Source organism: Sinohyriopsis cumingii, chromosome 6 (assembly GCF_028554795.1).
Source record: "Sinohyriopsis cumingii isolate HCF-2022 chromosome 6, ASM2855479v2, whole genome shotgun sequence".
Lineage (NCBI taxonomy): Eukaryota > Metazoa > Mollusca > Bivalvia > Unionida > Unionidae > Sinohyriopsis > Sinohyriopsis cumingii.
The window spans coordinates 5,029,892-5,057,822 of NC_142966.1; the positions used below are offsets into that span (position 1 = coordinate 5,029,892).

The 27,931-nt window shown below is 37.7% G+C and overlaps 1 long non-coding RNA gene across 1 annotated transcript; it reads right to left on the reverse strand.

The window, feature by feature from the left end:
- Nucleotides 1-22,062: 22,062 nt before the first annotated feature.
- Nucleotides 22,063-26,686, reverse strand: LOC149796302 (uncharacterized). Its single transcript, XR_016421657.1, has 2 exons — nucleotides 26,504-26,686; nucleotides 22,063-23,875 (listed from the first exon to the last, which is right to left on the reverse strand). It is a non-coding gene; the product is annotated as an uncharacterized LOC149796302 (long non-coding RNA).
- Between the last annotated feature and the right edge of the window lie 1,245 nt (nucleotides 26,687-27,931).

Consider the following 27,931-nt stretch of genomic DNA (forward strand, 5'->3'; position numbering starts at 1 on the left):
AACGCAGCCAGGGACGCTAGCGTCCCCACTGCTGGGTAATGTCACCGTTAGGTATTTATACGAACCAGGCGAACTAGAAGGAGGAAAAAAAAGAGCAACCGATCCCACATGGAGTGTTACTACACATAAGATATCCAGCATAACCAGATCAACTGGGAGAAACGCAATCTACAGATTAGATTCGACTGCTCCTCAACGCGGATTTAAACGCGAGCAACTTCAGGTGATTCCCGAGGATACACAATTACCACCCCGATCACTAAAGTGATCCGCACTGAAGTGATTCAATCATTTAAATAACTGCAGCAACACCTCTGCGTCGGTTACACTCAAGACAGGTCAACATCACATTTTCACGTGTATGACCGCGACTGCTATCTATTCTATCTACGGTGAATTGCCTTGGGTCGTTTTTCGAATACTGCCACAGCAATAAACAATTACAACTCGCACAGTGATTATTCTGCTGTTGTTGTAATTGTATTACAAATTCAACATCCAAACTTTGTTTGGGATCAAACTCTCTACCATTTTTTTTGTCGCTCTGTTTGTAACCGGCTAATTTCTTTCTTATTGTGTCATCAGCGATTGAGCTGTCGTTGACAACATCATCTAATACAATTCTTCGTAACTGACCTATCCTTCTTACTCTTGACACGGCTAAATAAACTAAATTTGACCACTCGATGCGATCATCAACAATCCAAACTGTTGTATCTGAAATAGTTAGTCCCTGCGAACTGTGGATGGTCATAGCGTATCCTAGCGTCCACGGGGATTTGCTCATTTTCAGTGCCTGTTCAACAGCATCAACATCAACTGTGACAATATCATTTAATACTAAATTCTGTTTCTCCGGACCCGACGCAGTCAGGCGCCCTGGAATATCAACATCAATATTCTGCAATCGCGTATCAGCTGGTCTATAACACAACGGCACTGGCAACATGGGAAATTTCTTCTGATGTAACTGAAATAACCGCTGCTGAAGTGTGTCCCTGACTATCTTTCTACTTGCCACAATTAAATCACCTGGTTTCCACGTTTCCCAAAAGTCGCTCAGCGAAGTCTCTGGAATTATTTCACGCATTATCTCACACTGGACTTTATTGGTTTGTAGCCTGATCAGTGCCTTAAACTCTTTCAGCGTTTCATCGAGTGCTCTAACATCGTTAGTTATTTCCTCATAATAATCTACAAAAGTTTTCAGCCACTCGTGTGGAGATTCACCTGTAAATGGGGGTGGTTGACCATGATCGCCGCACATCACCACTGCGGTATTTTTCTTTAGCAGCCAATCCAGAAACTGTTTTAATGTATCCAACGGCACAGTGTCTATCTCATCCCAGATGATTTTCTCGGGAATATATTTCGTTCCCATTCGTTCAGGTGTCCACGTGCCGCCGCTGTATTTGAAAAAACTGTGATACGTGCACGCGTTAACATCCCGTTGTCTCATCTCCCTGGCAAGTCTGTGTGTGGGTGTTAGCACAATCATGTCAGAGTTTCTAAATAATTCAATCGCTCGAGTTGTTTTACCAGAACCACCAGGACCGTTCAGATAAACTGTTCTGTGTCTTGTAACAGGATCGTGCACCGGCGGCAACAACGAAGTTGCCCCCGACGAAACCATCGAAGATATTTCTGCGCTGCGATACTCATCCTCGATTTCAACATCAGCCGATTTACAATATCCGTGTAACATTTCATTCTTTATTCTCCACGAGCCCCACGATGGATCATCCGATATAACATTATCCAACAGCGCTGAGTGTTTTTTATCAATATAAAATGAATCCGTTGCAACTCTCACTGCGGCAACAGGGAATCTATTGATCATCGACAACAAATTTATGGATACATAAGCCAGCATCGAAGATCTCAAATGTATGTACTGAGATGATTCTCCGTCAATATAACTAAAAACAGTCCCTAGTTTTTCCCCGTTTGACAGAAACACATCTTTGCGGTTACAGAACATGTTGTTCGTGGCTGCATCAGCGACAATAAGATCCAATTCAGTCTTGTCCATGATTAATCGACTGTGATGTTGTTTATGATCATACGCTCCACCTTGAGTGAATTTCCCTATTATTCTTCGTCCTAGATCTTTTGCTGTGCTTTCATCATTTCTGAGTTTGCTTTTAAGTACTTCAGGAGCTTTCTTGATGATAGCGTCGATAGAAGTTTCTGGATATTCTCGTGACCAATCTTCGATGACTTCTTCTAACGTAACCGGCGTTGGAGTTGGCAACCAAACTTCGGTTTGACGACAATAACATATAATCGCTTCGCTGACCGTCAGCGACAACAGTATTCGACTGTCAAGCATGTATCGCAATAACACTATCGGTGCCTATCGCTTCTCAACGAAATGTCTGCCAAACCAAACATAACACACAGGATGTAAATCCTTAGCGAATTTAAACGACGACACACAAGCAAATCCGGTCAAGTCAAAATCGGGTAAAACACCGTTGACAGCTACTCTTGTCATGGTATTGCCAGCGTGGCCAAACCGTTTAAAATATTCGCTGCATTCTCCACGCCCAAGGAAACTTCCTGGATAACACGCCGTCATGTCCACGGATATCATACCGCGGTGATCATACTGAGTATTCCACAAACCGCCGTGTCCGTATTCGACACAGCTCTGCTGGATATCAGCAAGAAAACTTTTCGGAGTTGGTCTCCATGAATTTCGTTCCCGGGCTACATGCGCGACAACACCCGGGACAGTAAAACAGTGTGTCAGTAACGTATCAGTGTTGCCAGCATGATATTTTTCTGCGAGTTTTTTCATTTCCTGCTGTAACGCCATTGTTCTGTATATTTCCCCGTTGGGTCTCACAAACTGATCATATTCTCCATCTTCGCTACTTCTGAATAACCACACAGACACTGGATCGGTTTTACTTATCTGATAAATAAAATCAAACATGCTCCCAGAATTGCTTTGCAATTCCGGATAATACTTCACAACACGGTCTTGCGGAAATATCCTAACCGAGTCAGTCCAGGCGTGACTGTTATGATCGATAATAGTTATTGGTGTTCCACGGGAATTGTATTTACACTCATACAATACCTCACCGGTTAACGATGAAACCGTTATAGGAAATTTTAGTAATCGCTCTAGCTCAGCAACATCATTTACTGACGCTCCTTTATCCGCTACTCGTGTCGCCCACGCTGTTATTTTAGTTTGTCTTAGCGGTGTTAGGCCGTTTCCTCGCATTGCATTTTTAAAATGTTCCATTACTCGCTCAGCTACACAATTCAACACCGACACCTTCATCGGTTTGAGTTTATCAACGCGTGGTTTCTTCATCGGAGAAATTCCATAAACAACTGCGGTCACAGGATACGCTCTGGCATAATATGGTATATCAATCCCAACAAGTACTCCCGGTTTTGAGTCTTTACTTAACAGAACGGTTTTTCCACGAACGCCTCTGGCATCAAGAACAGGGTCTAGTTTGTCTCTGATAATCCACGTTCCCTCGCCGACTCCAACAATAAATTTTATCTGTACGAAATATCTTCTATCGTCGAGATACCCAATTATGTTACGCGCGATTGTATCGTTCATGGTAGCATCAATGATACGGTCACGAGAAATGCTCGCGTTTCCGAGGATAATTTTATACGAAGACCACGTGTGTGCGGCACCATCACGACGAAACTCTTCTTTGGCATTCTTGATAACACCAATTACCTCTGCTAACTCTCTTCGTCGTGGATCAGCGGTTAACCGGTCAAGATCGAATCTAGAACCTGATATGGGTTTTATTCTGGATAGTCTTTCAAAACCCATTATTATAATTAAGACAAATATTTAAATAGACAAATATATTATATGATGAACCAATGCAAGTGGATCAAACTAAATTCATCAGCGCCGTGTAGCAAACCCTGCAGAGGCGAATACTGTGGACAACATGCTCAACAGGTCCGCGGTGGGAGTCTAGGACCGATACCGTGTATCAGATGCGGCATTGGAGTACGAGGAAAAACGCAATTATGTTCAGCGTGTGGTGGAAAACGCTATCGAGAACTAAAACGGTATTATGATAAAAAAAATCCAGACTGTGATAACGCTCTCAAATGCGAGCGTGATTACATAAATAAGTTTTCAGACAAATTATGAATTAGACAATGATTTGCTTATAGTATAATGAATCAAGAATTCGTCCGACATCCAACTATTCCAAATTATGAGGCAAACCGAGATGGCATAGTGAGAAACTACAGGCTGAGGAAACAAGTTGGTACAGTTGATAATGCTGGTTATTTAAGATTTACTGTTAGGAAAGGGAGGTATTTATGTCATCGTTTCGTCTATGAGGTTTTTAACGGAGAGATCCCTAAAGGCCTTGTCATTGATCATATTAACGGGAACAGACTTGATAACAGTATTGAAAACCTTCAAGCGATCACTCAGAGCAAGAATACCATACGAGGAAGAGTTAAATGTAAAACAGCTATAAGAAGAGCAGTGAAATCTGTGAATGTTGAGACTCGTGAAGAAATAATATTTCAATCAATGAGCGCAGCCGGTAGGTATTTCGGTATTTGTCCACCTTCTGTACAGCATGTCGCAGATGGGATCTACAAAACAGCATTTTCAAAGAAGCTCAAACAGAAGATTTCATTCTGTTATATAACTCTTATCGTTGACACAAACGACGATAACTCCTCCGAGAGTGTGTAACGCTTTGCAGAGTTGTCGTTGCTGGTCAGAGGATTTGCTCCCCCTAAGAAAGCCACCTTGATAAAATATTTTATCGAGTTCATAACATGTAATCATTTATTTACCGTAGAATATATATTTTTTTACAAACAATATCCTCGTTTTACTGAATATATCCGACTGTTTTGCTCTTCTGTGCTTGTTATATGACCGCGCTTAAGAAAACATACAATTAAAATATTTTAAACAAGTCCCGCCCACTGCTAGAGCGAATTTCCAACTCGCAAGTAACAGTTGGGTTATATACGAAATCGCTCCCTAAGACCTTTGGGTCGATCGAAAGTCAGCACGCGCAAGCAAAACCATAAATTTAATCCGCCAATGGCGGGTGTCTTTTGTGCACCATCCAATGGTCGATTCAATGGATGGTTTTGCTCTGCTGCTGACCGTAGAAAATGACCCACCTGTGTATGTTTGTGTCGTCATAGGATAAGGTCTTAGGATAAGTTAGGATAAGATTACATGTTCATTGTGCCTTTACTTGCTGTCATACTCGAATCAGAGGTAAAGGTTGTCTGTTCTGTACCGTCTCTTAGGATAAGATTACATGTTCATTGTACCTTTGCTTGCTGTGATACTCGAATCAGAGGTAAAGGTTGTTTGTGTTGTCAAATAAATGTTTGCCGGGCCTGCTAGAGAACTCGATCCTAGAAGCCAGGGCTGTCTCGTCTTGTAAATAAATGTGCCTCTGAGTCACTTGGCAGTCAGAGGGGTCCGTCCTTAGGATAAGTTACGTGTTATATGTTTGTCCTTGTCAATTCACTAAACACGTCCTCTTGAGCCTATAGATATCTAGAGGCTCTTGCAGGGGATAAAGTGTTTCGTGTTACATGTTGTATTGTCATGTCGGAAGCAGTCCTCGTGGGGTTCTAGAACGTTATTTGACGATCTAGGCCCTTGCAGGGGATAAATGTTTCCGACTGTCTCGTTTTGTTTTGGAAAGCTAGCGTTTCTCATGCAAAGTGTTTCTATTAAAAATATAAAAATATATAATAATATGAATCACGAAAATATAAATACCATACTTGTTGAAATTAAAGAATTACAACAGCGAGGTTTTAATATTTTACTAGACACTGAAACAATTATGTCAGATTTTGAATCCTTGAATGAGCTATCACGCTTGGGGAAGAACAATCTCCCTGCTCGTTATAGGTTCATTAAGGGTTTGCAAGATCGTGTTTACAGATCACTTGCCGGGATAACTGAAAATCAGGTATCTGAATTTATTCCACTGTGCCGTGCAGTTGAGAAGATTCGTCTTGGATTGTCACAAGAGTATGAGACTCGAAAATTAATTAGCACCAGGGTGAGACGGTTAAAAGGTTATATAAAGAATCTAGACACGGAAATGCCTTGCATTTCTGACAAAAATACTAGTGTTTCTGACTACGAGGCCGACAAGGAAGTATAAACCGCATAGCGTGTGACTCACAGCACAAAGTGAAAGTAGAACCTGAGAACGCTAGCGCCCCCCCCCGCTTGGAGTGTAAAGCACATTTCCACGGGTAAAAAAAAAAGTGTATTATTTTTTTTGCCCTTGGAAACTCAAAGAGTTTCTCAAGTGAAGGGCGCTTTCAGATTTTCAGGATTTGCTTAAGCGTTTCAACATCAATACAGGAATGAGAATAGTTCATAATCTGTTCTCGTTGACACCAAACTATGATCATATGATTTTGCTGTAGCTCTGTTAATTGTGACGGAGTTAACAAGAAGTCTTCGTCACCATACACGTCAATAACTATTTTAACGGGGAAATACTGTTCTGGGAATGTCTGTATTTGAAATGCGGTTTTTATTGCCTCGTAAAGAATTTGCTTATCATGAATATGAACTCGTGCATGAATGTACTCGGGTTGATACATTATACACAACCGTTTTTTTTTAAATGCGTGCTAGCACTTTCAACGATAACTTATGCTGGTTTTGATAGGGTATTTGCACGATAAAATGACGAAAATGGATCAGTGCAGAAAAAAAACTATTATAAATATTATGGATCCCTTGACTTAGGACTTCACCAGTAAGTTTATACTAACAGTCTCGTCACGCAGGTCCAACAAATTCCCCCTCTGGTCGGTGAGTTTGAAATTTATCGTTGACAACCACGGGTTATGACACCGTAGATAGACCGGATTGATTGGTTCTTGCACAATCAGAAAACCAGGGGGGTCTCTTGGTGTGAACGTATACAGGATAAACCCCTGTTGTGCCGTCGTAGTATCTGATGCGCTGTAACTGCCATCGATGACGTCACATACAAGATTGACCGCAATAACATCTGTGATATTTACGATCCCGGGTGAGATGTGTCTGCCATCGGATGCTGTACTGTTGTCGTGCTTGAGAATAACAGGTTGTGGTTTTATTCGTTCGTACGCGGCAAGAATATCTTCGAAAGATTGATCGATGAGATCAGAGACTGATTTTCTCAGCTCGGGCACGTTATATCCAGGAAATTTGAAATCTGAAATATCATTCACTTGAATACCATATTTAATTGCAAAATCTGCTCTGGCTATCTGTCTATAATTATCATCGATATAGTCTTTAAGATCCAGTAAAGCCTGAATTATTCTTAGATTTATAGTTTCCATGGCCGATGCGAGTTTGTTTAGTTTTTCTATGGTTGTGATAATATTATCACGCGGACTTGTTAAATCAGAAATATAATCTTGGAAATATACTCGCAGGAGTTGTAGCTGTTGTTTATGTACTAGATTGATCGGAATAAATAATTCAGATTCTATATCATCTAGACGGTAAACACGGAGCTCCTGCCCCCCCTTAACACGTGGAGCTTCTATACTCCAAGTATCGGGCATTAAAGTACTTTTTCTTGCTAGTAATTGATCTGCAAGGAGTAAATAATAATTGTACTCGAGGTCGTGTAGTGCTTCTTTATAGGTCATAAAATCCGATTTTTCAGGTTTTGGTGGACGAGGTTTAACCTCGGGGGCCTTTGGCCATCCTAATAATGTTCGGATTGAGCTGTTATAAATATCCACGGCGTATCCTGGCGTTGAGATTTCAATGACCGCAGACAGCGTTGGTTCATGAGCTGTTATAGATATTTTGGCTTCCTTGCCGGTGATTCGTTTTATTTGGCGTTGTATCTCATTATTGATTTCTTCGATCTGATAACTCCCAGTGGGAAGTGTAATTGTATTCCAGTCAAGTTCACCCTGTTCGCCGGAGTCGGCTTTGCTTTTCCCGAACACGAATGAATTATTTGGCTGCAGACCACCAAATGATGCCGACCTAACATTGGGCCAGCTGTGATACACACTGAGCTTTGCTAACGCGATTTCACTCACTGGAATTGGAGTTCGAAAATTAATACCGAATTCTGGTGTCGTCGAGGACACTGAGATCATTGTGGTCCTTACCGGTGTTGTGTTTGTGACTATTTGTTGAAGCAGTTCTATTGACATTATTTATTTGTTTAGTTTTCAAATAGTCATTGTACGCATCTGACATTAGTTTGAATTCAGAATCTGATATCGTAGCGTCGCTACTTTGCACGTCTAACGATGATGATATCAGCGATGATAATTTCTGATATGCGGTCGTGGCTGTATTTAATTTTGTCGTGTAATCGTGTAATTTTGTGTTAGCACATGATGATATTTTTTTTGCTATGATGCCGAAAACTCCAGCTGTTGTTGTGGCCGCGGAAACACAGATCGTGGCGGCGACTGCTGCAGTTACCGGAGTGACCGCTGATAGTATTGCTCCGGCAGATGCAACAACGGCAGATACTGAATAAACCATAATATCCAGCACTGTTATGCGGCGCTTGTATTTTTTTACTTTTTGACTAGTTACTTCGATGACAGTTTTTAACTCAGATTGCCACTCACGGACTTGATTGTATCGATATTGTTGAGCATCTGGCGTCGTTGACATTATTCAATTACGCGGTAACCAATTGAGGCGTTGCAGCGACGAATTCCAAACAAAACCAGTAAGATGTTGCTGTTAAACTATCGTCCTCGGCTTCAAGCATAAATGTTTCCTCGGTTCCGCTGTTTAGTATTACAGTGCAAACCCCGGAATACTTATCGGTGGAATGTCTCCAAGGATATGTTGTGAAGATTTCAAATTTAGCGGCTGAAAACACAGACAACCTGTAAACACCGGTGGCTGTTGCTGTATATTTGATAGTGTTATTTTGTCGTGACCATGTTGCGAATCCCGATGATACCGTGAATACGATGTTGGTGATATGCCCCGGAGTAACTCCAGTGGGAACTTTAATCAAACTGGTTTTGTTAACGATATCAGGAATACCCGATACGATATCCTGCTGTGTTTGTTTGATCGTGTTAATGTCGGTCTTTACATCAGCGAGTTTTACATCGACGACTGGAGGAGTCCCAAAGAACTTATCCACGACCTCATCAGTTTTTACGAAGTTTCTTCGAAATCTTGTAAACGCGCCCACGTGAACATCATGCTCTGCACGCAGCGTATTTAGTTTACCGTTGACGATGTCCACGTATTGTTTGTTTGACGCATCCTGGTCGGATTCGGGATTCGCTAACGCGGTTATTTTGTTGCCGCTCATGCTGAGTTCGCCTGTCATCGTGTCACCGGCTTTTTTCACACATTTATCAACACCTTTATCAATACTGTCTTTGATGCTTGCGATTGATATATTCGAGTCCTTGATCCGGCCGCCATCACTAAATGCAACGAAGTTATCCTTGGTAGCTCCAAGAACTCTGCGAATTATATCATTCCACTTAATGTTGCTCGTTCTTAGTTTTCCTTGCCTGTCTTGGAAAATAGCAACTTCATCTGGGTCAACTCCAGCTATATTCAAAAGATTATCGACTTCATCTTTGGTCGCATATTTTGAGAGATCAGCATCTGTGCTTGGTTTACCTCCTCGTGTGAAAGGTCTTCCGTAAATATCCACCATTATTCTTATTGCTGTTTTTCAAATGCTAGCATTTCTCGATGCGGTATATTCATACACTACTTTATGAGGAGGAGTTGCTGGATTTCTTGAGATTGCATCAAGAACATTTAAAACCTCCCTCCCACAAATGGGCGGATCAATTAATGTTTGTGTTGGTAACGTCGACTGCCACACTGGAACATTAGAAAATCTGCTGACATACTTGAGAAACTCAACTGGCGGTGCTAAACCGTACGAATCAAAATAGATAATTCCACGTGGATCGATCGCGTAAGCAACCCAGTGAGTTCCCGGACCATCTTTGTTGTCGAGATTGATAATGCCAGTTTCTGGATTATTCGGTCGTTGCGGTAATTGATCTCGCATAAATACGCCTCTGAAATGTTTTACACGCAATTTTTTAACAGCATCGAGTAAATCAAAATTGCTCAACGGCGTTAGAATTTTTTTGGATACCATGATGGTGGAGTTCCTGGTAGTCTTAGACCGCGTCCCTTTTTTTTCTTGTATCCTTTTCCCGTTGCCTTTTTTAGTGCCATTCCAGCTGCAGTTCCAACTGCACCGAGTGCTGCGGCTTTTGCTACGGCTGGTGCTGCCGCGGCAATCAACGCCGGTATTGCTGCGAGAAGAGGAAATATTCCACCGGTTTTAGTCATGTCCTTGATAGCTGCAGCAGAGAAATCAAGTCGGACACCGGTTTTTGCTGTTAGTGCCTTATTAAAATGTTTAAGCTGAGTATTAGTCAACGACAATTTGTTTGGACCACCAGTAATCTGATCTCGTTTTAGTGTTATTGATGTCCCGCACGTGCTTGCGTTCTTTGATTGCAATTTCTTCGTTTGACCGGAAGTCAAGGTGACATTAACATGACTGTATGACATTATATCCTAAGTTTGATTTTAATTGCGTTACATATTCTCGATTGGAGCGTCGATGACCCTCATTCGTCCGCCAACACCTTCAAGCAGCATTGCTTTATCGGAGAGTATGACAGCAATCGCTCTGTAACCACCAGCAGGAACACCTACACGAGCTCGGAAATGTAGGTCGACAACAGATTGTTTAACCAGATCAAGATGTTCCAGCGAAAAGTAATAAATCGGATATAAACTCATAAAGTCTCGCTGTGATATTTGCAGGCCAGTGTCTACATTAAGGTCGCGCCCCATAAATGACATCAGACGATGATACGCGCGTGCGACACGATGATGTTCGAAATCTATTAATATATCCTCAGATGGCTCCTGATGCCCATTTATTCTCAACGAAACTTCAGAAACTCCAAGTGTATCAAATACCATTGGATTTCTTTCCTGGCTATCTGTTCTAGCACGGTATTGAAATGCAATGAAAATATGTCGTGGTGCTGATACTCCTTGTTGCGATGATATATGCCATGTAAACAACCCACCATTATCACCCTGAATAACGTCTGTGGTTGTTGTTTTCCAGGATAGCAGTGATTTACCGCCCGTGTCCATGAAAGACAACAGTCGTTGTTCTTCGGTGATTGACGGAGACAACACTGGCATCCACAACCACAGTTTAGTTAGTATTACCTGACCAGGGGCAACAGCAGCATCTCGCCAGATAGCGTCATTATCATCAGGTTTTCGCACAAGTACAACTGTGTGTTTGGCACCGAATATGACCTTGTGGACATCTCTGCAGAATCCAAAGATGTGAGACAATGGAATCACACCTGAGAACTCTTCATCTCCACTTAACATCGATCTACGTGTTGCAAAACCCAAATTAAAATTTTCGTTCATCGATGCAACTGCGTCACCGGCATTATTCATTGTTACATTCCTGTTCTCGGGGCTGTCGGTTATATCCTTTGCAAACATCATTGATGGTCCGGCTGATCTGGTGTAATCATCCGAGTATCTCGCCAACCCGAGAATTGTTGTGGCAACGTCGACGTTATCATGAATTGTTTCAATTTCTTTTCCATCTATCATGTAAATAGCGGATTTAAATAACGCCATGATGCCGTTGTTAACAAATCCAACTCGGTCGCCGATTCCGTAGTTAGTGTTATCATTCTTTAAAAGCCTACCTTCAACTTCGATGAAGGCCTCAGCGGGCAAGAAGTATCTACTTGTATCCTGGACCTGTAGTTCAATTCTTCCGCGTTGGTTAGGATCACGTGCTTCATAAGAATAATATTGAAAATCACGTACAGAATCATCTTTAAGTACTGGTTTGGACATATCAAACGCGTCATTGGATTTTCGTGCAAACATTATTATTATTTGTGATGATCTAATTAAAATGTTATCGTCACCGGAAACCACTACCAGCTATCAAATTAGCAGTTACACTATCTTGCAACGCTTTGGAGGTAATTCCTGCTGTTGCGATCTCAGCTAATTTCTGATTTACGGCCTTATTTACTACGCTACTAAAATTTGCCGGCATAGCTTCAGTGGATGGTAGTTTTACTGGCACCAACCTCTCGACTGGGTTTTTTTTTCGTATCAGCTGTGCTAGTCGATCCTTGATTGATTGAAATGCTTTCCCGGCAAGACTACCAACAGTGCCAATGGCTTTATCCTTGACAACATCAGCGGCTTTCATCGCGAATTGTTTTGCTAACGGTCCAGCTTTCGGAGCGATTCTTGTGACTAAATCCCTAACAACATCACCGACTCCATCTCCGTAAACAACCTCGTATACTGGTAATCGTGAGTTTACTACTCTGACACTTCTTGGTCTGCGAAAAGAATCGTGTAGTATCATTTTATTTAATTATTGTTTATCTAACTGAATTTGCTAGCAAATTTAATTATTAGTCGCTGTGGTAACCGTCTGCGAGTTCATCAATGAGCCCCCGGTAGATGCTGATATCCATGATGCCACGCTGAAATAGTCTCTGACAGATATCTGCGGCTTCATTTATAATTTCCGGAGAATTGTTTCCGGCACGTCTTCCTCCGATGAGAACTTCCAACCGTGATACATCATCGATGATATTATTAGGGCAGGCAATAAAACCGGATCCTAAACCCTCCCCTGTTGATGGTACAATTCTTGGGGATAAAATGTCTTGAGGCAAACTTTCAGAAGATGTTGTTAAGCTAATTATCGGCGACCTAGTTTGTTTGAATTTTTGGCCCCGCGGACTTCCTTCAGATGCAGCCTCGTATTCACTTAACGGAGTTAGGTCAGGATCTATTGCTCTTCGCCGTGAAGGATATTGTTGTCGTTCTGTGTGTTGCAACGGTGATTTTTCTTCTTGAGGTTGCGATGGTGGAATTTCAAGTTTACGTATAGCATCTACAAGTCTATCGTATTTTGTATCGTCCCTGCTGATTTGTTTTTTATTTTCACGTATACGATACGAATATTTGATAAAATTATCATCTGTCATAGAACCGTGTTCTGGGTTTAAAGACACATCTCTTCTAATCAATCCTAACAGTATTGTCTCAGGTAATTTCTCTTCTGGTACATTTTTAAGAAGTTCAATATAATCCGGCGTAAATCTTTTGGCGGGGTCAGTAATTCTCCCTGTTACTCGCTTACCAGCAGGTACTGACACAACAACTTCATCGGGTGGAGGCGGGGGTTTAAGTCCAGCTGAAATATCCTGTAAAATTTTCCTTTGCTCTATTAAAGCCTCTTTGGTAACAGCTGCGGATTTTTCAGTAGCTTTGGTCACGGGTTTAAATAATTCCTCCGTAGTCTCTGCAAAGCCTTCCCGTGCTTGCTGTCTTAGTTGTAATTTTTGTCTGACACTATCACGGACAGGAAGAAATTTCTGAATTGCTTCGAGACGTTCTCGAGCTAATCTAGTCGTATGTGCTTCTCCAATATTTGCCATTATTTATTTGTCAATGATTTAATTCCGCTAACATAAAAATGTTTTTCCTTGGAAACTCATTTCCCAGAGCAGCAGAGGGGATGGACCCGACCCATGGATTTTTCAATAACGACCCCGCCACGGAAACTGTTTCATATTTATTGAAGTAACCCAAGTTGTCAGTGCAAACTCAACGAGTTTGTCCCTGGAAACTCTTCGAGTTTTCGGGGGACATTTTTTTTTGTCCTGTATTCTGAATAGAAGGGTTTATTTCGTCGAAATAAGCCCTCTATCGAGGAATAGTTTCCTGGAGGGGTTTATTGTGCAAAAAGTTTCGGTCTGTACAGCCCCTCTGCTGCTTGAGGAGTTGTAATAATTTGTGTTTCAACTGCAAAAACAATTGCTAGCCTTCTTAATATCATCGCAAAAGATATGCACGTGTACAAATGCAAAAATGCACGATTATATAATAAAATTACATACAGGGCGTTAGCATACTCCAAAGTATCCTCGTTATTATCAACAAGTGTTAGTGCTGGGAAAATATCAGATTTTGAATTCACGGAAATGATTAAAATTTACAAAGAAGCAATGACTGTGATATATTCCACGCCTGATTTAAATAATAATACTACTAATAATATCAACTCTGAACGAATTACTACAAGATATTGTCGTTAATATAATTCCGTCAAAAACAACAATGATATCGGTTATTCAACTAATCCAGAATGTAATATCAACTTTCCAACTGCAATTCCAGCGAAAGAAATGCAGCAAGCACAATTACGAGTATATCATAGTTCGTCAAATATTAGATCAAAATCATTCGGTGGATTACTTACAAATAATTCTCTTGTATTTGCAAATAAAAATAAAGATAATGGAACTCCTGATTGGCAAGTTATCAGAATTCCAACAGGTAATTATCAAATCGAACAAATCGATGATGAATTCCAGTACAGAAAATCTATAAAGAGAATCCAAAACAGTTATGACAGTTATAACAGTTATGACAGTTATGACAGTTATGACAGTTATAACAGTTATAACAGTTATGACAGTTCACGAACCAACTTTATCAGCTGCGATTGAATATATTCGCAAGATTATGTTGGAGATATTTATCAATCGTCAAATCCGGTCTGTTTTAGATTGGCCTGAAATCCAGGGAGAAAACCAATATCGACAAAAATGATACTAAAATGTATTTTATTGAAGATATTAGGTCTGAACACTCTAAATCATTTACAGGTCTTCGGAATTTGTTTTCTTCTCTATCTCAGTATTATGATGATGATAAAAAACAACATGTCACTGAAAAAATACAAGATCTAAACCAAGTTACATCAGACCTTGAATATATCAATACAATTGTCGTTGCAATAGTAATTTTCCGTGGTGATGAATTTATTGCCACCTGCAGTACAATAACACTAAATCAGTATTTTCTTAATTATTTAAAAATAACTGAATCAGAATTACTAACATTTGTACTACCATGGCTTGGTGTTGATGAGCTTTAAACAAAATCAGTCAACGATCTTATCAACGAAAACTTTCCTAAAATTGTTGAGTCATGGAATAAAAAACAGTACCACAGACAAATATTCTCAGATATAACAATGATAACAATGATCCGTAAGGTGGCAGCATACATATTTCACCAGTAATTGTAAATATAACTTCAACAATCGCAGTCAATCTTGTATGGGATGCAATTGATGGCAGCTATCAAATTACCTTGAAAACTCTATTCAGGCCAAGCAAGGATAAATTTTATCTACATTTACACAGCAAGTACCTCCTAGATATTTGATCGTTCAAGAGCCTACTACTTTATTGCAGAAATAATATCATAATTTGTTTTTGTAATTCATTGTACAATGTATATATTTAAAATAAAAAATATTCACTTATTATTATTAATTATTATATTTAATCTTAATTCTAACGTTAAGTCAGGAATACCACATAGTATCATGACAATGGTTCAGTCAGGAATACCACATAGTATCATGACAATGGTTCAGTCAGGAATACCACATAGTGTCATGACAATGGTTCAGTCAGGAATACCACATAGTCTGATGACAATGGTTCAGTCAGGAATACCACATAGTGTCATGACAATGGTTCAGTCAGGAATACCACATAGTGTTATGACAATGGTTCAGTCAGGAATACCACATAGTATCATGACAATGGTTCAGTCAGGAATACCACATAGTGTCATGACAATGGTTCAGTCAGGAATACCACATAGTATCATGACAATGGTTCAGTCAGGAATACCACATAGTGTCATGACAATGGTTCAGTCAGGAATACCACATAGTATCATGACAATGGTTCAGTCAGGAATACCACATAGTATCATGACAATGGTTCAGTCAGGAATACCACATAGTGTCATGACAATGGTTCAGTCAGGAATACCACATAGTATCATGACAATGGTTCAGTCAGGAATACCACATATTATCATGACAATGGTTCAGTCAGGAATACCACATAGTGTCATGACAATGGTTCAGTCAGGAATACCACATAGTGTCATGACAATGGTTCAGTCAGGAATACCACATAGTTTCATGACAATGGTTCAGTCAGGAATACCACATAGTGTCATGACAATGGTTCAGTCAGGAATACCACATAGTGTCATGACAATGGTTCAGTCAGGAATACCACATAGTGTCATGACAATGGTTCAGTCAGGAATACCACATAGTGTCATGACAATGGTTCAGTCAGGAATACCACATAGTGTCAATACGTATAATCTTAATTATAAGGACGGGCACAATATTTATACGGGAGCCTTTTCTACGTTCAATAGATTTGTGCACACACGTACTATAATCAACCCCGGGATAGTGCAAAAGAACACCCACCACATTGTGACATCGTGGGATGATGTTTTTGTTTCTGTTGAAGTTCGAGTTTTGGGGTGGACCCCCACTTTTTTAATGAAAATTGCGAAATATCGCCTCCGTCGACAGTATGTCCAATCACGGGTTTCGAACGCCAAACCTCGAGTATGAGAATCAGCCGCGCTAACATTGCGCTACGTTCCGACCTAGTTGATATATGGTTGCATGTTATCCGGGAAGTTATCTTGGTATGAGAGAGTGTTCTAAATATTTTGAGCGATTTGGACATCCAACACACAATACATGGACCATTGCCAGATTTTGATTTAACTGGATTCGCTTGTATCATTTGGAGGTTTTTGTCGTTTTCGCCTGAAATTCGAGTAGGAAACACACTTTGAAAGCTATTTGTGAATGCATCCGAATACACCAAATCCCAGGTGATCTTTCAATAATATACTGCCTAGTTGTGTTAGAAACGTCGTTTTTCATGGCTATTTGGCTCGCGCATGAGTAGAAGGGTAAATGTTGGAGTTTTTTGTGTTACTAAACGGACCCATTATGTTTGTATCGAGTCCACTCTTTATTCCAAATGCCCATCTAATCCTACTTTTGGAAAGGTCCATCTGTCTGTTTGCAGTTCATACCGGTTTGTCTTACCTCTGAGACCAAAAAGTCTAAAATCCGGACACAAAATCGGATTGCGACCACGGGGCAATTTTGGATAGATAAAAAGATCGATTAAACAATTGTGGTTTTTCCCTCTGCATTTTATAGTGCAACTAGAAATTCCAGATTATTTGGTAACATTGTAGAGCTACATCTGTTTACCTTTCTATAATACCACACACTTTAGTATATCATGCATGACCATGACGCTACAGAGCTCGGCAGTAAGCTACTACCTCCTGCCACGTTAACTCGTCGCTAGGGGTTAATGTGTTAAGTTTGCTGAAAATCTTCATCCGATTTGTTATGTCTGGTTTGGCAAACATTTTTCAGAAAAAAATGTGAGCACCGACAGTGTTATTACGGTTTATGCTTGATGTAAAAGTACTATTATTGATAACAGTAAGTGAAGCAATTATATCGTATCGTCCGCAGAAAAAGGTTTGGTTACCATGACAAAATGAATATCATGATGATGAAAATCCTGATATAACTGATTTTGAGAACAAAATCGCAAAAAATCTTGGCAGAAAAATAATCGGTAAATTCATTCATGGTAGATCATATGATCATTCTCGACATTGCATAAGACTGATTATAGATGATGCTGAACTCGATTTTATAATTGCTGATACAACGAATAGAAACACATTTATAAGTCGAAGTAATGTTAATTTATCAGACGGAACTAAATTAAGTACAATTGTGAGTTATATTGATGGTGAGTCACCGCAGTTTACTTCTTTAAGGTCTTCAATGCTCGGGTACGTTTCGATAAAGCTATTATCGATGATAAATAGAGTTTATGAGTTCGCTTTCAGATTCGCTACGGATTCGTTTTATATCAGTAAAAAAATAATGGATTGCTAGAACAACCACATATCGGCACTTATGCATCGTGGAGTGAATGGAGAATAAAACAAGAAAATATACTTAATTATTCTGAAACCGCCGACGTTTAAATTAGGGATATTTATTACCAACAAAATCAAATATTACAGTTTTCATCAGCACCATCTGTATTTGATCTTGCAGATAGACATAAAACAGTTTATCTCAATGGGTCTGGAGGTTGTGGCAAAACAACTCGTGTGATTAAATTATTCTTAAACAGTTGTTCAGAAATAGTTGTATTAGCACTACACACAGACTCGCACGAGACATGGAAGAATGAGATATTAAATCATGCATTTGTTATAAATTCTTTCGATGGAAGGGAGATAAATGGACTCCTGGATAAATGGGAGAGAAATATATTCCAAGGAGAATTGTCTGGGATGAAATAGCATTGTTTCATTAGAAGCGTTAAAAATATTTCTCGATGGGTTTTTTTGTCAAATAATACTGCCGTAATAATGTATGGCGATTATGGTCAACAACCGCGTTTTGCTGGATTAACTCCACATAAATGGCTGAGGAATTTTGTAGATTATTATGAAGAAATTACTGATCATCATAGAGCGCTTGATCCATAATTAAGAGAGTGTAAGAACTTAATCAGACTACAACCGAATAAAATCCAGTGTGAAACAATGCATGAAATAATTTCAGAAACTCTTATTAACATTTTTTGGAATTTATGGAGACCAAATGATTTGATAGTTGCAAGTAGAAAGATAGTTTGTGATACACTTCAACAACAATTATTTATATTACATAAAGAAAAGGTTTCAAGGATAACCGTACCATTGTGTTATCAAACAGCTGATACACCAGGACAAAATATCAACGTTGATATACCTGGATCGTCAGAGAACCAACGTCGTGTATTAAATGATATTCTTTTAGTTCCTGTCAATGTTGATGAGAGCGCGTTAACTATGGACAAAACCCACATGGACGCTAGGATAAGCAATGACGATTCATTCATCACAATGATTAACCATTTCTGATACAAATGTTTGGATCGTCGATGATCGTATGGAATGGTCAAACTTAGTTTATATCACAGTGTCTCGAATCAGAAGAATATCTCAGATAATATCTCGGATAATCGTCATAGACTTTACAGAAAATAATAATCAGGAGGCCATTGCTGGCAATGGCGATTATATAGTAAGAAAACTAATTAGTTATTTACAAAAAGTGTGTAAAAAAAAAAAAAAAAAAATAAAAAAAAAACAAAAAAAAAAAACAAAAACAAGCGCGACTTTGATCTCGACGCTGAATTTATCATGACATTCAAACAACATAATAATCATTGTGCGACCTGCAACACAGTAATGTTGTGGCAATATTAAAACAATAATTCGAGATAATTCACCGTAGACAGAAGTAATAGTAATTTTGGTCACACACGCGAAATCGTAATGCTGACCTGTCTTGAATGTAATAGACGTCGAGTTGCTAGTTTACAAAGGTGAATGATGTGGTAATTATGTGTCTTCAGTAATTACTTGTAATTGCTCGCGTACAAATCCACGTTGGGGAGCTGTTGAATCTAATTTGTAGATTGCATGTTTACCCGTGGATCTTACCACGCTAGAAATTGCATGTGTTGTAATACTCCAAATAGGATCAGATGCTTTGTTTTACCGCCTTCAGGTTCTCCAGGTTGATATAAATGCATGGCAGTCACATTACCTAATACTGGTTGTTTTGAAACTTCATGTCTTTGTATTGGTATATGTTTTTGTGTAATCACATTAATAGTTTTCATGGCAGTTGTTCGAGTATTTTCATTATTTAACACATTTATCACACTTCGTAATCTTGCAACCCATTCGCGAGATCTCGTATCTTTCTGAATTATTTCCTTCGCATATTGATATCCAAATAACCGTTCAGCATGTGTTCGATTAAATCGTTCAACAATTGCCTGATCACAATGAATTGAAGTATGTCCTCGTCTAATTGTGACGTTATGTTTTGTCATCATAGATGATACTGTACGAAGAAATTCCTTGACAGGATCAACCTGTAATAGTTGCAGCCATCGCAAGGGTCCTCGTTGATAAATTCGTTCAAAAGCAGAATAAACTTTAGTTGCAGTTGCTGTTTTAGTTGTTAACGGCTCTTCTTCCTTATATCTACTTGCAACATCAACGACAGTTAATTCGTATTTGTATGTACGTAATTGACGTCTTCCAATTTTAATAGTATACTGTGATAAAAATAAAATCTCTGCTTGATGAGCTTCATTATGAGTGCTGACATCAAAATGTGCATGCTGAGTTTTTTTATGTGGCGGAAGTTAATTTGCTATATTGCCTGTCGTGCTAACGATTTTGCAGCAACATAACGTGTAGCATTTGCTGCATCAGAGAGTTTACTAATTGCTGCTGTACGTTTCTAATACCCTCTTGGGCTATAATAAATCGATTCCATTATTTTAATAATCGGTTGATTAATTACTGGCTCCTCATACTAGTTTACCTTTCATCGCATATCTTACCAACCAATTAGCTAATGATTTTGTAATATACTTAATTTTTATGGAATTTAAACGTGATTCAACTTCACATCTGCAATATGTTGTTCTTGCAGATCTTTACCGTTATAAGGTACATCATGAACGTGACATGCTTGATCAATAGCATTTATTGGATACTCTCCAGGTCTTGGTTGATCTCGCTCGTCAAGTCGGATATAAAGTAGGGTTCAAGGACCACAATAATTATATCCTGGATGATGATTTTCGCCTGGGTATTTAGCCCATAAAGTTCCTGGTAATTTTCCTAATGAAGTAGCGATATCACCACCCATTTTTTTTATTATTAGAAATACATTTATATTTAATTGTACCACATTTTACACATTTACCTATAAGTGCACGCTTTTTATTTTTTTGTTATTATTGTCATAAATCCACTTGTGGGGTGGATGATCTACATCGAACACAATATAAATTCATATTATGTATTATATTTGTACAACATGGATGTTATTGATTTCTCGGCAACACGAAAACAAGAGCCAAAAACACATATTTCAGCATTACCGAATTCCATAAAAATGATAATAATAGGTCCATCCGGATCGGGTAAAACACAATTACTGCTTAATTTGATAATGAGATGGCTCAGATGGGATTAGTTGTATTTAGTAGCTCCGTCAGTTGATGATCAGAGATGTTACGATGTACTCAAAGATTATTATGAAAACGTAAAATTGTTGGACGAAGAGGGTAATGATATTATTAATTTTATCACTGATATTGATGAGTCCCCATCTGTTGATGACCCAGATGGATTTATTAATAATTTAGTAGTATATGACGACGCTATGCTGGACAAACAATCTAATCCTGCTAGAATATTTTCTCGAGGTAGACATAAAAACAAAGACGTGATTAATGCTACTCAGCGATATACACAAATACCTAAAGTGACCAGAGATAACTGCCATATTTTAGTTGTGTTTAATGGAGTCGATACACATACTCTGCGAAATATTCATCAGACTTAGTGTAGTGGGTATACGGACATGATCAGGTTCAAAAAATTATTTTAAAAAGCACAATCTACTTCACACGGATTTATAACGATACATTTAGGTGATCCTATAGCGCGATATCGGACAGGTCTTGATAAAATATTTGGCTGAGAGATTGATTTAATTACTCATACATTTACAGCAGCAGAGGAGGTGCGACCTCAATGGAACGTCTTGTGGGTAAACAAAACGCACATACAAATTGAGAAAAACATAAACGACAAAGATAAAGTAACACACACACACACACACAAAACAACCAATTAGACAACTCTCGGTAAGTTAGAGGCTCCGGTTTGATGTTATTACGTTTATATTTTCCATTTTCGTATGAAGCTTTATTTTTACAAAAATGACGTTGTAGCAGAAGGTCTGTTCACCTCCTCTGCTGCTCAAAGAGCAGAATTGTTTAAGTGAATGTTTGTTGCATATATTTTTTTTGGATATTCTTATCGGTCAAACTTATATTATTTACAATGAAAGAGCTTAAATTTTATGTTTGTTTATCTGTCGTGCTCTTTTTTAGGAGGGGTAGAGGGGTCAGAATATTTATTAAGCCTTATTTTAAAATTACAGCTTTAAAATCAACAAAAAGAAAGGAACCAAATAAATTTATTTCGCTGCAGCCAAAAGGTGATGTTAAACTGATTCAGATTTTGGACTGAAAAGTAATATGGTGTAGATGTAAGTCACTGAACATCTGACCAGAAAATGCATTGTGAAGGAATCACGTATGAGGTGTACAAGATTGCATATGGAGATATGTGGTTATACATTAGAATTTGTGTTGTTACTTCCGTTTATTGTAAACGACCTTGAACTACATCTCCATAAGGCTGATGCTCAATAAGGGTGACGCTGAAGGCAGGTTTTGATTTGTGGGCAGTTTTTTTTTTCTCAATTACAGGCATTTCAACGTAAAAACATGGCTGGTCGGCTAACGTGATATGGATCTGTACAAAGAAATGTACTTCCAATACCTCGGCACTGCAAAACTTTTATTTCTTGCTGTGCCGTAAGATATGAAAACAATACAGTCTCAAATTCTACGTTCACTTTTTTATAATGGATTGCCAACGCTGTTGATGATACTTTTCTAATTATCATATCGTATACAAAATGTTTCCCGAAAAGACCAGACACAAGTCTTTGCAAATTAAAAAAAAATGTCCAGACACATTTTTTCAGGGGCTTCGATAATCAGTCAAATTAGCCTCTTAACTGTGTGAAGACATGTTCTGGGCTCGCTCTAGAAAATACTGAATGTTTGAGAAATTGAAGTTTAAGAATTATAATAATCAACATCGTTCATTCTTGTCTTAAACAACCTTCTTTATATTATAATTATTAACTTGCTATTCAGCATTTCTGATTTTATATGTGGTACAACCCATACAACTCGTCTAGAACTAATATTGATTTCACCAAGAGAATGTAAAATCTAGTCTTAAACATATTTATAGAATCCAGCAATCTGATTGGTTACATATAGGTCTGACTTAAAAGTTTAAAAATTAAAAATTCTTAAACTGGGTTTAACTGTTAAACATTTATTGGTTAAATGGGGGCCTTGTTAGAAAATTAAATAAGTGTAAATACTCGAAAGGAAAAATACAAGAGAAGCTAAAAGGGGGACACACACACACATCCTTGCCTGATTCTAGTGCTTCGATCCAGATAAATCTTAGTATAGGTTCTCTATTATAACTTCAAAATATTTTTTTTTAAACCTCGAAAAGTATGTCAGGCACGTTCATTCGTTTTTTAGAAGCTTACTGTTATTAAAACAAGTTTTATTTATCTACCAATGAATAAATTTCTTTTGGTAATTTGGTAACATATCTGAATTTGGTACATAATATAGGATATTGTGTCTTTATGTACAACGAACAGAATAGGTGTACATCAAATCGTCTCATCCCGGTTCATCCAGCTTGTACTATCGTCCAAAAATATCCATTGCATCAAAAAGTAAAAACTGTGTGAAAAGATTGTTATTGTTATTGTTGTTGTTGCTGCTGCTGCTGCTGCTGCCACTGCTGCTGCCACTGTTGCTGCCTCTCTGGGCACTGCGTTGTGGTACAGTCACCTGGGGACCTGACGTCAGCACTTCCGCCACAGTTCCGCTGACATGTCCTCTTAATATATCTTGTGACGTTGTCATACTGCCACAGTTGTCGGACGTTAGCTGCTTAATGACGCTGCCAGTATCACATATGACGAAATTACACCAAAGCCCGTTATGCTCATGGCTGATTTCAGTGCCTATATTGTACCATCTGCCGTTCAAATAACACTGATCAGCTGGATGGTCGTGGAGATCAGTTTGACTCCTTTGACAATGTAAAACATTGAGGCAGGCAACCAGCAAAATCAAAACACGGTATACGGGGATGTTTGTATTAGTCCTGAAAAGAAATGATACACATCATGAGAATAATTCCTTGTAAAATTTGTCATTGTCAGGCACTCTGATAATATTTTACCATAATAGTTATTGATTGAACTAATTCATCACTCACGTCAGCAGCTGAAAAAGTACAACTCATACAGGTCATGTAGGCGTTCAGTCCCAACTATTTCAGTAATGGAGGTAACATTTTAGAATTTGGTTGAATATAACTTAAAACAACGATGATTCACTTTATTTTGATCCTTAGTCATCTATTGTCCATGACAGTTTATTATATACACGCCTCGAAAAATACAGAGGGCAGAATCAATGTTAAACTAGTGAACGATTTAGGACAAATGAACCTCAATGTTTGATTCTGTACGATTTAGAATGAATGTCTCTCGCCACATTGTCACAATGGAAGCTGCACGTGTTGAAAGAAAAACGTGTTGAACAAAATCGTAATACAATTGACCCAGATTAGCCCTGACCACCATTGTAAGTCCAAACTGACCACCACTGTAAGTCCAAACTGACCACCATTTGAAGTCCATGCTGACATTAGCAGTCAGTAATTTTCGTACGGAAGTTTCTTGATAACATTTAAGGTGCAGAGCATTTAACGGTATGGACTGAATAGACTTTAGTTATGCTATGTTAATATTAAATTTCAGAACATCAAGTACTGTTTAATTTAAGATGAGTTTATGCGCTACATGACAACTTTGACATACACATCTGACGGCGTAATAACGATATGTCACTATATTTCGATCCTCATTCAGACATTGTCCATGGTTTTCTATTCTGGTTGTTCTGTTTTAGATTATGAGGACTAAATGCTCATGCTGGGGCATCGATGGCTAATTAGAAGTGACGTGGCAATAGAAGCAAGCTAATCTTTCGTGAATCCACTGAGCGATTGCAACTATTATGTTTTAGACAATGCAAAATCTAAAAGTTTATTTTACCAGGTATTTCATCTGTATACATACATACATACATACATACATATATATATATATATATATATATATATATATATATATATATATATATATATATATATATATATATATATATATATATATATATATATATATATATATATATATATATATATATATAGTGTTTACAATTCATAAATCATACGTAATAGTGAAGATGTACCTTATGTCACAGGAACCATTATTTGGCACTTCAATATGTGCTTTATGTCACAGGAACCATTATTTGGCACATCAATATGTGCCTTATGTCACAGGAACCATTATCTGGCACATCAATATGTGCCTTATGTCACAGGAGCTGTTGCTTGCTGATCAAGCATGGAGATTTTAAAATGTTTTGCCAGTTAGACAGTTAATAATTCTATAGTGTTCATAACAACAAGGGGGTTATGATCACATAATTTAGCAGTTGTATTAATGGTTGCCTGGAAATGAATATCTGTTCATCTTTCTTTGGGTGGGGCCGGTCGGAAGGTGGTTGGTAGAAGTAAGAACAAGCACCTCGAGGAAGATAATATCATCCGATATCTTAATCAAATTCAACATACCCAGCACAATGTTATCATTTGATTATGTGGTTGTCAAGCAACCGTTTAGGAGAAAAATTGGTCATCATGCAGGTCTAATCTAATTTAATATTAAAAAAGTGATTACTTTCTGTCATAGGTTGTTAATAAATATACTAAATAAAAAAATCGACCTGAAAAAGCAAACTCTGCTACAGACCCGCTGTTGGTTTAAATCTTGTCTCTTCATTAATTATCTTGTATTGTCTTCTGTTCAGAAATACATTATATTATTGATTAAAAAGGTCACACAATAATCATAAGACTTCAGTCTTTAAGCGAGAAGAAACTCGCAGACAATTGTACAGATTTTTCTGTCAATTTCCAGATATTTGTTTTCACAAATTTATCTAAATTTAGATTTAAACTGCATCTGCGACAGTTGTTCGTGCTAGTGCCCATTTTTTAAATATTTTTTAAAATATTTTTTATTTTTTTAAATACAAAACCAGAGTTCCTTATATCTTAGATATGTAAATATGCAAACAAATGAAACCTTTTTGTCTTCGTTTTATAACTGCAGGGAATAGAACACTTAGTTTCCTAAATTTATGAAAGGTAATGCGGTAGAAACATAATGTATACAAAGCTCGGGTCACGATCTCAGAGGCGAATGGGTCAGTGAGAAATGAAATAAAATGTTATTTAAGAATTCAAATGTTATTTAAGAATTCAAATGAATGGCTGATTAACCTGAAACCGTCGCTTACTTTCATATTAAAATTAAAAAAATTCTCCATGTGTAGACCATATGTCGGCTTACCAGCCATAAACAACATTACACGTATATATATCATTTGTTCGGATTAATACATAAAGAAATCAAAGCATATGGTTGTGATACATACATACATACATACATACATACATACATACATACATACATACATATATATATATATATATATATATATATATATGTATGTGTGTGTGTGTGTGTGTGTGTGTGAAAAAAATATAAATTAAGAGCAAACAATATACGCTTTACAACATTAAAAAGTTGAGTTTAATCGGTATATACATTTTGGAGGGACAGACAGACAGACAGAAAGAGAGAGTACTCACATTTTTTGAATCTCTGTAATTATCCTGCATGCAGCACGCAGTAAGTATAAAATGACTCTTTGAAAGTTAGAAACAGTGATACCTATCAATCTCGGTGTTAAATATTTGGCGTTTTACCATTGCAATACATTTCTTGCTGTTGATCTTTGTGCATTTCCGAGTACATGAATATTTATACTTTGATGTCACGTTAATCACGTGAGCTGTGCAATAAGGAAACTAACAACTGTATATAACAAAAGAGAACAGACAATAAAAATGTCAAAACACAAATGGCAATTTATTGCGCATATTTAGAACAGTCTTTGGTCGAACTCTCACTTGATAATATGTTAAAACATTCTAGAAAGCAAATAAAAACAATGACATATGTAAGCATGTTTGATACATTTAAAATATCAGCTCTTTCGAAACATATTATTAACACCACTTCAGTTATCACGTAGATAACGAAATATGCAATGCATCATCATCAATCTACAATGTATCATAATCAGGTTATCTATGTATCAGTCTACAATGACTCACCATCAGTCTATGTACATATCAATCTACAATTATCACAGTATATCTATGTATCAATCTAAGTTGTATTACAATCAGCCTGTATATGCATCAATCTACTATGTAACACAATTACTCTATCTATGTATGATCTACAATGTGTCACCATCAGTCTATCTATGTATCAATCTACAAATTAACACTATTCTATCTATGTATCAGTCTACAATATATCATAATTAATCTATATATCTATCAATCTACTATGTATCACAATTACTCTATGTATCAATGTACAATGTAACACCATCAGTCTATCTATGTATCAATCCACAAATTATCACAATCTGTTTATCTATGTATCAATCTACAATGTAACACAATTAGCCTATATATGTATCAATCTACAATATATCACCATCAGTCTATATATGTATCAATCTACAAATTAATACTATTCTGTCAATCTATGTATCAATCTACAATGTATCATAATTAGTCTATCAATGTATCAATATACAATGTATTACAATTAGTCTATCTATGTATTAATCTACAATGTATCACCATCAGTCTATCTAAATATCAGTCTACAATGTATCACAGTCTACATATGTATCAATCTACATTGTATTACAATCAGTCTATATATGCATCAATCCACTATGTATCATCATCAGTCTATCTATGTATCAATCTACAATGTATCACCATCAATCTATCTATGTATCAATCTACAAATTAACACTATTATGTACATGTATCAATCTACAATGTAACACAATTAGTCTATCTATGTATCAATCTACAATGTATCACCATCAGTATATGTATCAATCTACAAATTGTCACAATCTGTCTATCAATGTATCAATCTACAATGTATCACAATCAGTCTATCTATGTAGCAATCTACAATGTATC